A 10,655-nucleotide genomic window follows, 5' to 3' on the forward strand; every position below is an offset into this window, starting at 1 on the left:
AAAATGTATCTTTGAGAAAAACTGCTAATATTATTTCCTTCACAGATGAAGTCAAAGATGGTTGAAGAAAAGGCCACATCTGAAGAATGTATATATGAACCCAGTTCAAACCAAGAAGATATATATAATTCTAGGAAGCAAACATTGGTATTAGGAGACAATTTCCCTAACCTTTTCCTGTAGCACTGGATTTACAGATAGATTGGGGCAATATGTATTCATATGTCATATAATTAAAAATAAAGATATATGCCTTGGGTAATGACATGGCTCATTTCAGAAAGAGATTTTAAAACAGGGTTGAATAAACTAAGGCAGAATACCTCGTAGGGAAGAGAGAAGGAACACAGACTCCATGGCTAAAAGGAAAAAAAACAAAACAAAACAAACAAAACCCAAATTAAAATAACAATAAAACCTGCCAAAGGAAGATAAAGCAATTTTAGGAATAATAAATTCACTAGAACACTGCAGACTACTGACTTTATAGAGATTAAGTAGAAACTCAACTATACAAAATAACAAGGCTGAACATGAACTTTTTATGGATCCTGGGAGCCCAGTAATTCCTGCAACTCCATACGCTGATGATGTTGATGGGTGTGCTTGAATGTGGTAGAGAACTGATTGCACTTAAAAAGATGGTTAAATAATTTTCACAGACAAAGCGCTGAACTGAGAAATACCCACTATATTGAAAAGGAAAACAAGAATGATGAAAAAAATCTACATTCTGACTTTTAATTCATTATGTATGTATGAGAGGAATAAAAATAGATTAATGCCCTCAATGTCCCAAAGGCTGCATTGGGCGTCTGTCTCGGAGGCAGCCTTTGTTGTGTCCCACGCTCTGATCACAGTGGCTGCTGAAGGAGGATTCCTTCCTCAGGCTGGACAGCAATCAGCATCCAAAGGGCAAAGTTTCTCAATTTTAGCCTGACCTACAAAACAGATGTTGTTTGAAGGAAATGACTGGAAATATAGACTACAATGCCAAATTTAAGAAATTATTTTAGTTTTTAATTTGTATATTAATATATTTGACAAATTTCAAAATGAGTAAATTTATACTACATATATTAATTAAATATGTGTTATATGTAAATATATATTATGTTAAAAATATAAATAAAACTATTTTTTACTACACATTTTTTTCATTTAAACATTCCACTTGCATGGCTGTTATTTGTAAGAGTATAAAAAAACTGAATAATGCACTTTATTTAAAAAAAAGCAAACTAGAACAGCATAAATCACAATAAATGAGCTCCCTAAGGCTAAAAGCATGTTTCGACACAAAAATATTGAGCATGAAAGTATTGCTTCTGGCTCACATTATGGAGCAAAAGTATGTTTTAAACTAGATTTAATAATCTTCTTACTAAATTTGTTACATGCTACACACAACATTTTCTCATTTTGCTCAATAATATGGATATATTAAATAAAAGCTTCTAATTTTATTTGTTGTTTAAAAAATATTTCTTTTTTGCTATTAAGAATTGTCAGATTGAACTGTATTTTCCCCTAGAATTTTTCTCAATAATGTAGTTTTGGATACACTTACTGAAAATTATTTGGTATATTTTATAATAATCTTGCTTTTATTGAAGAAATTATTTAAACCATTCTTTTTCTTCAGTCACATCATAGGACCTTTTACATTACAATTATAATACATGAAACTTGTTGGTTATAACTCCCTTCCCCACACATTTTTTGCCTCCTGAGAGCTGAAGAGACTGTAATCTTACAGTTTTTATGTTTTAGCAGTGAATGGAGGTATAGAAGTTAGGGATGGAGAATTACTGATTTTGATGAGGGGGCAAGTAAGGGTTTCTAGAACAAATAACACCTCTAATGAATGTCAAGATGTATAAAGAATGAGTCTCGTGACTGTCCTCAATATCTCCCAGGAAGTTTATATCTAAACACTGATAACTTTTGAGGTGATTTTTAGCTTGTGTCCATGTGACCTAACTCCATCCAAGCTTCACCTCTGGAACACATCCTCTAGAAAAAGTATTGTTTATATGTACATAAAATTTAAAGGGGCAAAATAAAACAGGTAGAAAAATAATTTGACTCAGTCCCTTTTCCCAAGCTGCCTATTTCCTTTCACAGTTCTTTCATTATATAATAGGCCAAATTTCAAGTATATGGTAGGCATAACATTTTGAATGTTACTTCATCTTGTCATGTGCAATAGAAATGGATTAGAAGAGACCCCACCCACACACTTAAGTGTGTGATGATCTGAAGATTTAAACACTTAACGAAGAGCAGAGCACGTGCTGGGCTAGGCCCTCTCTGCCTCCTGGCTCCAGAATGTTCACCCAGCTGCAAAAGTTAATCTGTGCTAGGGTGGGATTATGCAAGTAAGGAAATGGTCAGTTCTTACAGGCTGACGATTCTTCTACATTCAATGTTTAAGCTTCCAGTGAAGAATGACTTTCATGAATAAGCTCTGTGTTTCCTGGTAAGGAAACAGGTTTTCCTGTTTTGACCATCATAATCAACAAATACACATCTTCATTTAGGTAACAAGGGGACATCTGATCCCAGGTGCCCCTTAATATCTCTTACCTCTGGTTTTAAACAATATCAAAGTGTCATTTAACTTTTGCTATTTATAAAAACAGGTTATGTACATTTCTTTGTAGCTACATAATCTTCGCTATAAATCTAGCTTCTCTAGTGTCTTCCCTTGTGTAAATTTGAAGAATTATTTCACTGAATTTAAAAAATTTATTCCTTCCAGGGGTGAGTTCTCTAGTTGCAAAGAGATCTTACTTTGCTTCTGAGTTGAACCACAGAAATCTGTGCTAGGAATCTTGGCTTCAGAAGAACTCAAAGCAGAAATTCCCAGGAGTTTCATGCCCTTCTAACCACATAGGCTAGCTAGGCTATCTAAGCTGTTATGTCAGATAAAAACAATTAATAAACAAAGTGACCCTCAGGTTTGCCAGAGGAATTTCAGATTTCATAAAGCATATCGTAAATCCCACTGCCTTATTATGGCCAAGGGTCAAAACAAGACATCCAGACCTCTCCAGCAATGAAGAAAGTTTTTTTTTTTAAGATTTTATTTATTTATTTTTAGATAAAGGGGAAGGGAGGAAGAAAGAGAGTGAGAGAAACATCAATGTTCAGTTGCCTCTTGCACGCTCCCTACTGGGGACTTGGTCTGCAACCCAGGCATGTGTCCTGACTGGGAATTGAACCTGGTTCTCTCAGAGCGACTCTCTGGTTCACAGGGCAGCGCTCAATCCACTGAACCACACCAGTCAGGGTGAAAGTTTTTTTCCTGTCCATCTATAAATCAGCTGTAGTCTACAAAAAGGTATAAGTTTTTAAGTTAAAATTCCACCAGATCCACTTTGCACTTTTTAGAAAATCTTAGTGTGTCCTACATTATTAATTTGAAAGGATTACAATTTACTGTTATAAGTGTTTATAAAAAAGACAACATACAGCCCTAGCCTGTGTGGCACAATTGGTTGGAGCGTAGCCCCATAGATTGAAAAATCTTGAGATCAATTTCCAGTCAAGACACATGCCTGGGTTGTGAGTTCACTCCACTGTCAGGGTGTGAACAAGAGGCAACCAGTAGATGTTTCTCTCTCATCTCGATGTTTCTCTCCCTCCCTATCTTTCACTCTCTTTAAAAAATCAATAAGCACTCCTCAGGTGTGGATTAAAAAACAAACAAAAAACCACACACTCCGTACATTCTTATGTTGAGAAAATAAAATGACATACAAGTATACAATAATATTGAAATATCTTATACATAGAATTTGCCTTAGGTTTAAAACATTTTGAATGGCACATTTTCCTTGACAATATATGAGTTATTAACATAAAATTAATAATGGACATAAATAGTCAGAACTGTGGTAATTGAAAAGTGACAAATATACAATAATTTTCCTTTCAATAGTTGAGTTTAGATAAGTCATCCAATATATCCCCCCCTAATTTTTCTCATGCAAAGACATTCAATTAGATTTGAGAATGATCAAAAAAAATTAATTACATTACTATTATCAATTTTTTATTACCATATTATTTTTGCCTTTTTTCTCTAAATAGTCCAAGTATCTGTAATATATTGTCATAGATAAACTCTGAAGTAAGTGAACTGAGGTAAACTTATTACATATGCAATGTGAAATACTCATTAAATGCAAATGTACATTAAACGCTGATGTACACCTGGTGGGAGGAGGGGTGGCAGTGAAAGTAAAGAGAAACCCTAGCTGCTTCAATAGAATGCAAACTGAATTGTTGAAAACCTGGGAATCCTACTAGGAATACTGATGAGCTGCTATAATAGTTAATTAGACCTACTCCTGTTCAATTGAAAAGTTTTGGATGTTGTTCCTTTAAAAACTGATTAACACTGAAAAGTTTGCAGTCTATGAAGTTGATTGAAGTTCATCAAAAAACTTGCAGTTGGCACATTTACTAAGTTATGCTGGGTCACCTTCCAGAGTTTATTTTTATGTGTATGATAAAAGGTTTTTAATCACAAAAATCATACTGTTTTGAATGGAAGTGTTTGAAAAATTTCATGTCTGGTTAAAGTGATAAATAATATAATGGTGAAAAAGTTAATTTCAAATTGATGTTCTTTACAAATATAATTTAGTTAAATGCCATCAATCTGAGATATTAGATGCTAACGTACAGTGAATTTTATAGCTTCCTATTAAGAGAATAAAAGTTTTCATAAATTCAAAAAAAATTCCCTTTACTTTTAATGACATTTCATTGCTCAACCACCAAAGAGGCCTTCAAAATTCATAATTATTTGTAAAAATGATGTATAATGCCAACCAATTTATTCTCTTTTCCCGAAACGTGAAAGGTCTAAATCTCAGGAGAGTATTGGAACACTCAAAATGATCTTCATCCATTTATGGTCCTGCTGTTACTATGTCAGTGGAATTGTATTTCAATCTTAAATAACCAGCCACATGAATGAGTCAGATACTAAGTGAGGATTATGGCTTTCTGTGATTGTATTTTAACCCAAAAGGAAAAAGTATCTCTAGATAAGACTGATATAGGAAAACAAAAGAGTTTAAATTCACTTACTCTACCAATTTGTTTACTGATATTCAAAATATTTGTTAATCAGTTTTATAATATTTTCATGTGCTAAAATTGCAACAGTTAAGATACTGATTTAGTAAACATTGATGTGCAAAAAATCAGTGTTTAAACAAGACATTTTCATTTGTTTTCTTTGAAAATGAGTTATATCATTCCCCCCAAAAAGAGAGAAATAAAAACTATTTTTTAAAAGTGAGTTAAACTGAGAGAAGCAAAGAGTTACTCCCAAATACTCTCACAAACACCTGTTACTATTATATCCATAGAAAGCGACCTCAGAACTGTGAATACAAGATTTGTAGTTACTAAATGATGTTAACATTTGTATTGTGCCCAAAACATTATAACCTTATTTAACAAAATAAAATAAAGCAATGTAGGACAGTTGTTTTTTCAGTCCTATTTTAAATGTTAGTAAACTGACATCCAATTAAGTTTAGAAATTTTCCCAGTGTTGCATCACCAATGAATGATGCTGCACCAGTATTTAGATACCTATTCACAGGCTTTAAGTGTCACAGTCTCTCGATTTAAAATATATAAATAAAGTATATAAATTTTAAAATTATATACATATAAAAAACTTAAATATATAAATTTATATACAGATATGGAATTGGGGTTAATAAGACTTTTGTTATATATATTTCAGAAGAATGATTTAGTTTTAAAAGGAATCTAAATTTGAAAATTTAGAAAGTGGCTATACACTGAATTAAAATTTCATTTCTCAACCCAGAACTCTGTCCTTAATTCTGGGTTATGAGATTATATGTCTCTCTGAAAACTTAACTTATTTAAAATATGATGTCAATTTGTTTAAAATGTTTAAAAAAAAACAAAACTAAACTAGGCAATAAAAAAAAGAGCGATAAAAACGGTATGCTACTTGAAGTAGGATATTCCTGAAACACCTTTCTATAAAATTAATAGAGCTAAAGCCTGTGGGTGGTATTCAGCAAGCTCTAACAAATATCTAAAGGAACATTCCAGGTAGTGGCCACTCAGCCCGTGGGGCTCCGGCTTCTCCCGCTCTTCTGGCCTGGGTTGGTGTGAGGCTGGCAGGGCTGCGGCGTGAAGCTGCCTGCGCCACCGGCCCCGGAGCCGCGCGCCGCCCGCTGCAGCGCCAGATGCAGCCTCTTGTCGGACCCAGGCTCCGGCCTGGCTCCCTACCGCGGCGTTCGGGGCCAAGTGGACTTCTACACGCATTTCGCGCCGCCCCCCCGCCCCGCCTTTGCTTTCCATGAAGTAGTTTCAGGACGTCGGGTTTGTGAATGCTTGTGAAAGGACCTCATTTATATTTTTGCGGCAAGAGTTGCCTGTCAGATTGGCAAATACAATGAAAGAAATGTCTTCTTTCAGATAACCTTCTCAGGACGCTATCAGTTCAATTGGTACAAAGCTGGTCTATCCAGCGTCTCCAGGAGCTTCTTGATTTTAAGTACAAAAGATGCTGAAGATGCTAACACTATTTGTAATTTTACAGATACCATAATACGTATCAGAAACCGACACAATGCCATTGTTCCTACAATGGCTCAGGGTGTAATTGAATACAAAGAGAGTTTTGGGTGGATCCCGTCACCAGCCAGAATGTTCAGTACTTTTTGGATCACTTCTTCAGGAGTAGAATTTCAGTTAGAACGTTAGCCCACTTTGTTGTTTGGTGGGAGAGTAAAAGAAGATCATTTCATGGAAAACACACGGGAAGCATAAACCCAAACTGCAATGTAGTTGAAGTTACTCAAGGTGGATATGAAAATGCTAGGTATCTATGTGATTTGTATTATATTAACTCGCATGAACTAGAGCTTAAAGAACTAAATGCAAAGTCACCAGGAGAGCCAATACAAGTGGTTTATGTATCATCCTGTTTCTATCACATAGTATGTGAACTTTTCAAGAATGAAATGAGAACAAACCATGGAACATCATGCTAAGATGTTTATCCACCTATTCAAGTCCATGGCACTCTAACTAATGAGGATTTGACTGTGAAAATGAGTGACGAAGGATGTGGTGTTCCTTTGAGGAAAATTGGCAGACTTTTCAACTACGTATACACAATTGCATGTCGACCTTGTGTCCAGAAGTCCCAAGCAGTTCCCTGGCTGGTTTTTAGCTCTGAACTGTCCTTTTCCTCTCTGTATGCAAGTCCTTCTAAGAAGACCCAAAGCTGTATTCTTGTGAGGGCTACGGGACAGATGCAGTGATCATCATTAAGGCTTGGTCAACAGAATGAACAGAAAGACTACCAGTGTATAAGAGAGCTTCCTAGAACCATTAAAACACCAGCCATGAGGCTGATGACTGGTGTGTCCCCCAGCAGAGGACCAGAAGACATAGCAATGTTCCTCAGTGCCTAGATACACTTAAGACTCGTAGGAAATCGAAATGTGGCTTTTGTATTAAATTTGGAAGACATGATGTTCAGAACTACATTATATTAAATACTTCATGTGTCCTTTTCACAGCTATTTGGATAGAATAAATAGAAACTGAATTCTGTTAATGCCTATTAAAAATAAATTCCAGAAGGAATAATTAGCATGTTCAAAGGCCTGGAGTCAAGAACATGCTGGACATATATTAGGAAAAGCAGCCAGTGTGGCTGAACATATTAAATGAGCAGTAAATTTATAAGGGAGAACTGAAAGCATGTGGGAACAATATATCTCATGATAACAAACAAATGATATTACTGGTGTAATAAAATGTTTTTGTAGGGTTTTGAGCTAAGAATAAAAATAATGACATAAAATTTTAAAGGGTTATTACAATTGGTTGTGAAGAATAGGTTATAGGGGAATAAAAATGGAAACGGAAGTTCAGATTTCTGTAGTGGTCTGAGAGATGATGGTGCCTAGGACAAGGTCATTAGCCGTGAATGTAGTGATATGTAACTCTAGATATATTTTGAGAGTAAAGCTAAAGGATAATTCAGGATGATGGTCTAGATATGATAAAAATAAAGGATTTAAGGATGATAATAAGATTTTTAGGTTGAGCAACTGGTACTCTTTACTGCCATGGGGACGCTAGCAGAACAATAGATAGCAGTGGAGTTTAAAAACTGGTGATGGATGAAGACTTAGCTTGTGGTAGTAAACATACAATACAGTGTATAGATGATGTGTAGGAAAAATGTGCAACTGAAACCTGTAGAATTTTGTTAACCGGTGTCACCCCAATAAAGTCAATACAATGGAAAAAATAAAGACATTAATTTTTTTAATACTGAGTGTTCGTTAGATCCACAGAGATGTTAACCGATCAGTTGGATATATACCTCTGGCAGGAGTGTTCAACCCATAGCCCGAGGGCTGTATGGAGCTCAGGATGGCTATAAATATGGCCCAACACAAAATTGTAAATTTACTTAATACTTTTTCTTTTGATCATCAGTTTCATTCGTGTTTATATATTTAATTTGTGTCCCAAGACAACTCCCCTTCTTACAATGTGGCCCAGAGATGCCAAAAGGTTGGATACCCCGCATTGACAGTTAGAGAGACATACGATAGGATTCCTGATTATAGGTGGCATTGAAGCAATGGGTATAGATGAAAACAAGGAAATTATTGCAGATAGAGAAGGGAGGAGAGCATACTGTTGAGCCCTGAGACATTTCAATAATTTGAGATGAAATAAATCCAGCAAAGGACAATGAAAGCCAGGAGACTAGTGAGGTAGCAAGAAAATCAGAATCTGTCAACTGAAGCCAAGTAAAGAAAGGTTTAAAGAAATACTCCTGCTAACTCAAGTGAAATTGTGATGTAATTGACCACTGGATTCAGTGATTTAGTTTTGTTTTCAGTTTCCAAGAAGGATTACCTAAAGTGCAATAAAAACTTAAGGCAGATATTTAATTTCACTCTTTTCAATGTGAGGATAACATTTTTGAAGATACAGGTGAAAGCCATCATGTACAAGGCAATCTGTGAGAGGGTGTTTGACACAATCCTTGAGAGGTAAATAAGATTTTAACAGGTAGAGAGAATGTGGAGGCATAAGCAAAGGGACAGGGAATAATGAACACTTTGTGTGGGATAGAGTATAGGTAGTAGTGGCTGTGATAGATTGTCTACAAAGAGAGCCACCAGTAATTCCTTCCTTCTCTGCACCACATGCTGTTTCACCCATTAAGGGATGAGTTTATTATCTCTCTCCACTGAGGCACTTTGCTAGACTGTGACTTGCTTTGAGTAATAGAATGCCTTCGTCCCCTTTGAACTTTGAGTTATGTAAAAATATCTGTCCTCACACCCCAACTCCACTTCAGAAAGAAGACAGAGGGATGTGTCTTGGAAGATGTGAGATTACAAAGAGATAAGGGACTAGCCAATCTCTGAACTTTTTGGTCACCTTTTACTACACATGTGAGTAAAGTTATCTTGGCTCCCCCAGTCCCAGTTAAGCAGCCCTGGCTAACACTGCAAGAAGAAATGAGCCAAACCTGAGGAGGCTTCCTTAAGTTCCTGACCCACAGAATCAGGAGTAGTAAAATGATGAATTTAAGCTACTGACTCTTGAGTAGTTTGTTACGCAGAAAAAGATAATCGATTTAGTAGTTAATTCTAAATTGGATTAAATTAGTAAAACATTTTGTGCCTATATGAATGAGGTCTAAACTTCTGGTTTATTTCTCATGAAGATAAGGTTTGAAGACATTTTCAGTGAAAAATGAGAGAAATATTCAAGAAAATTACCCTTATAAAATATTAAGCTAAGAAATATCCTGAAAGTTTTGGAAGGTAAAAAGAAGGAGCAACTATAATAAAAGTAGCATAATCAGAAGCCATTAGGTTAATGCCATTAAAAATATTGCACAAGTAATTTGGATAATTGAGGGTGGAGGATAATCTTTACATACTTTATGAAAATAAAACAAATGGAAACTTGTAGTATCTGTAAGGTATTTTAGGTTTCTCAGATAACATAAATTCACTTTCTTATGGTCAAATACAATTATCGCTCGTTAATATAAACAGAAAACTATTAAAGATGATCACCTATTTATAAAACATGAGACTTTTATGAAAATTGCAATATATACAAAGCAGTTTTTAACTTAAGCAGATTTTATTGAATTATGTTTTCTGAATATCATCTTACTAGTCAACTTCACAGAGGATTTCTCTTATCCTCACTTTTCTTTATACAAAATGACTCTTCTTCAAATCTGAAAACAATATTGTGTTCCCACATAGCATGTTAGACAAATATCCAGTCTTTGCTTGCTGAAAGTATATTATTTCCTACAATAGTACTACTTTTAAATGTGCAATTTTATATGCAATTTTTATTTTATTAAGTCGTTTTTCTCATAGAACAGGAAGATTAAGCATAATCACAACATAGGCTTTTATTATTTTTTTATAGAATCCCATCTCAAAAATATGCCATCTCAAAAAAACTTTAAAAAAAATAACATGAAAACTTACATTGAAGTGATCATCTAACTAGAGGGAAGAAATCAATGAGAGATGATGAAAACATCATTTCATTCTACCCCCAGACTCAATGTTCTC

General features: G+C 34.8%; 1 pseudogene; it reads left to right on the top strand.

Annotated features, from left to right (window-relative positions):
* Positions 1-1,288: 1,288 nt before the first annotated feature.
* On the top strand, positions 1,289-7,490 carry LOC129072905 (pyruvate dehydrogenase (acetyl-transferring) kinase isozyme 1, mitochondrial-like; annotated as a pseudogene).
* Positions 7,491-10,655: the final 3,165 nt, after the last annotated feature.

The sequence above is a fragment of the Pteronotus mesoamericanus genome, unplaced genomic scaffold (genome assembly GCF_021234165.1).
Source record: "Pteronotus mesoamericanus isolate MK-2021 breed Mesoamerican mustached bat unplaced genomic scaffold, CSHL_Meso_final contig_100, whole genome shotgun sequence".
Classification (NCBI taxonomy): Eukaryota; Metazoa; Chordata; class Mammalia; order Chiroptera; family Mormoopidae; genus Pteronotus; species Pteronotus mesoamericanus.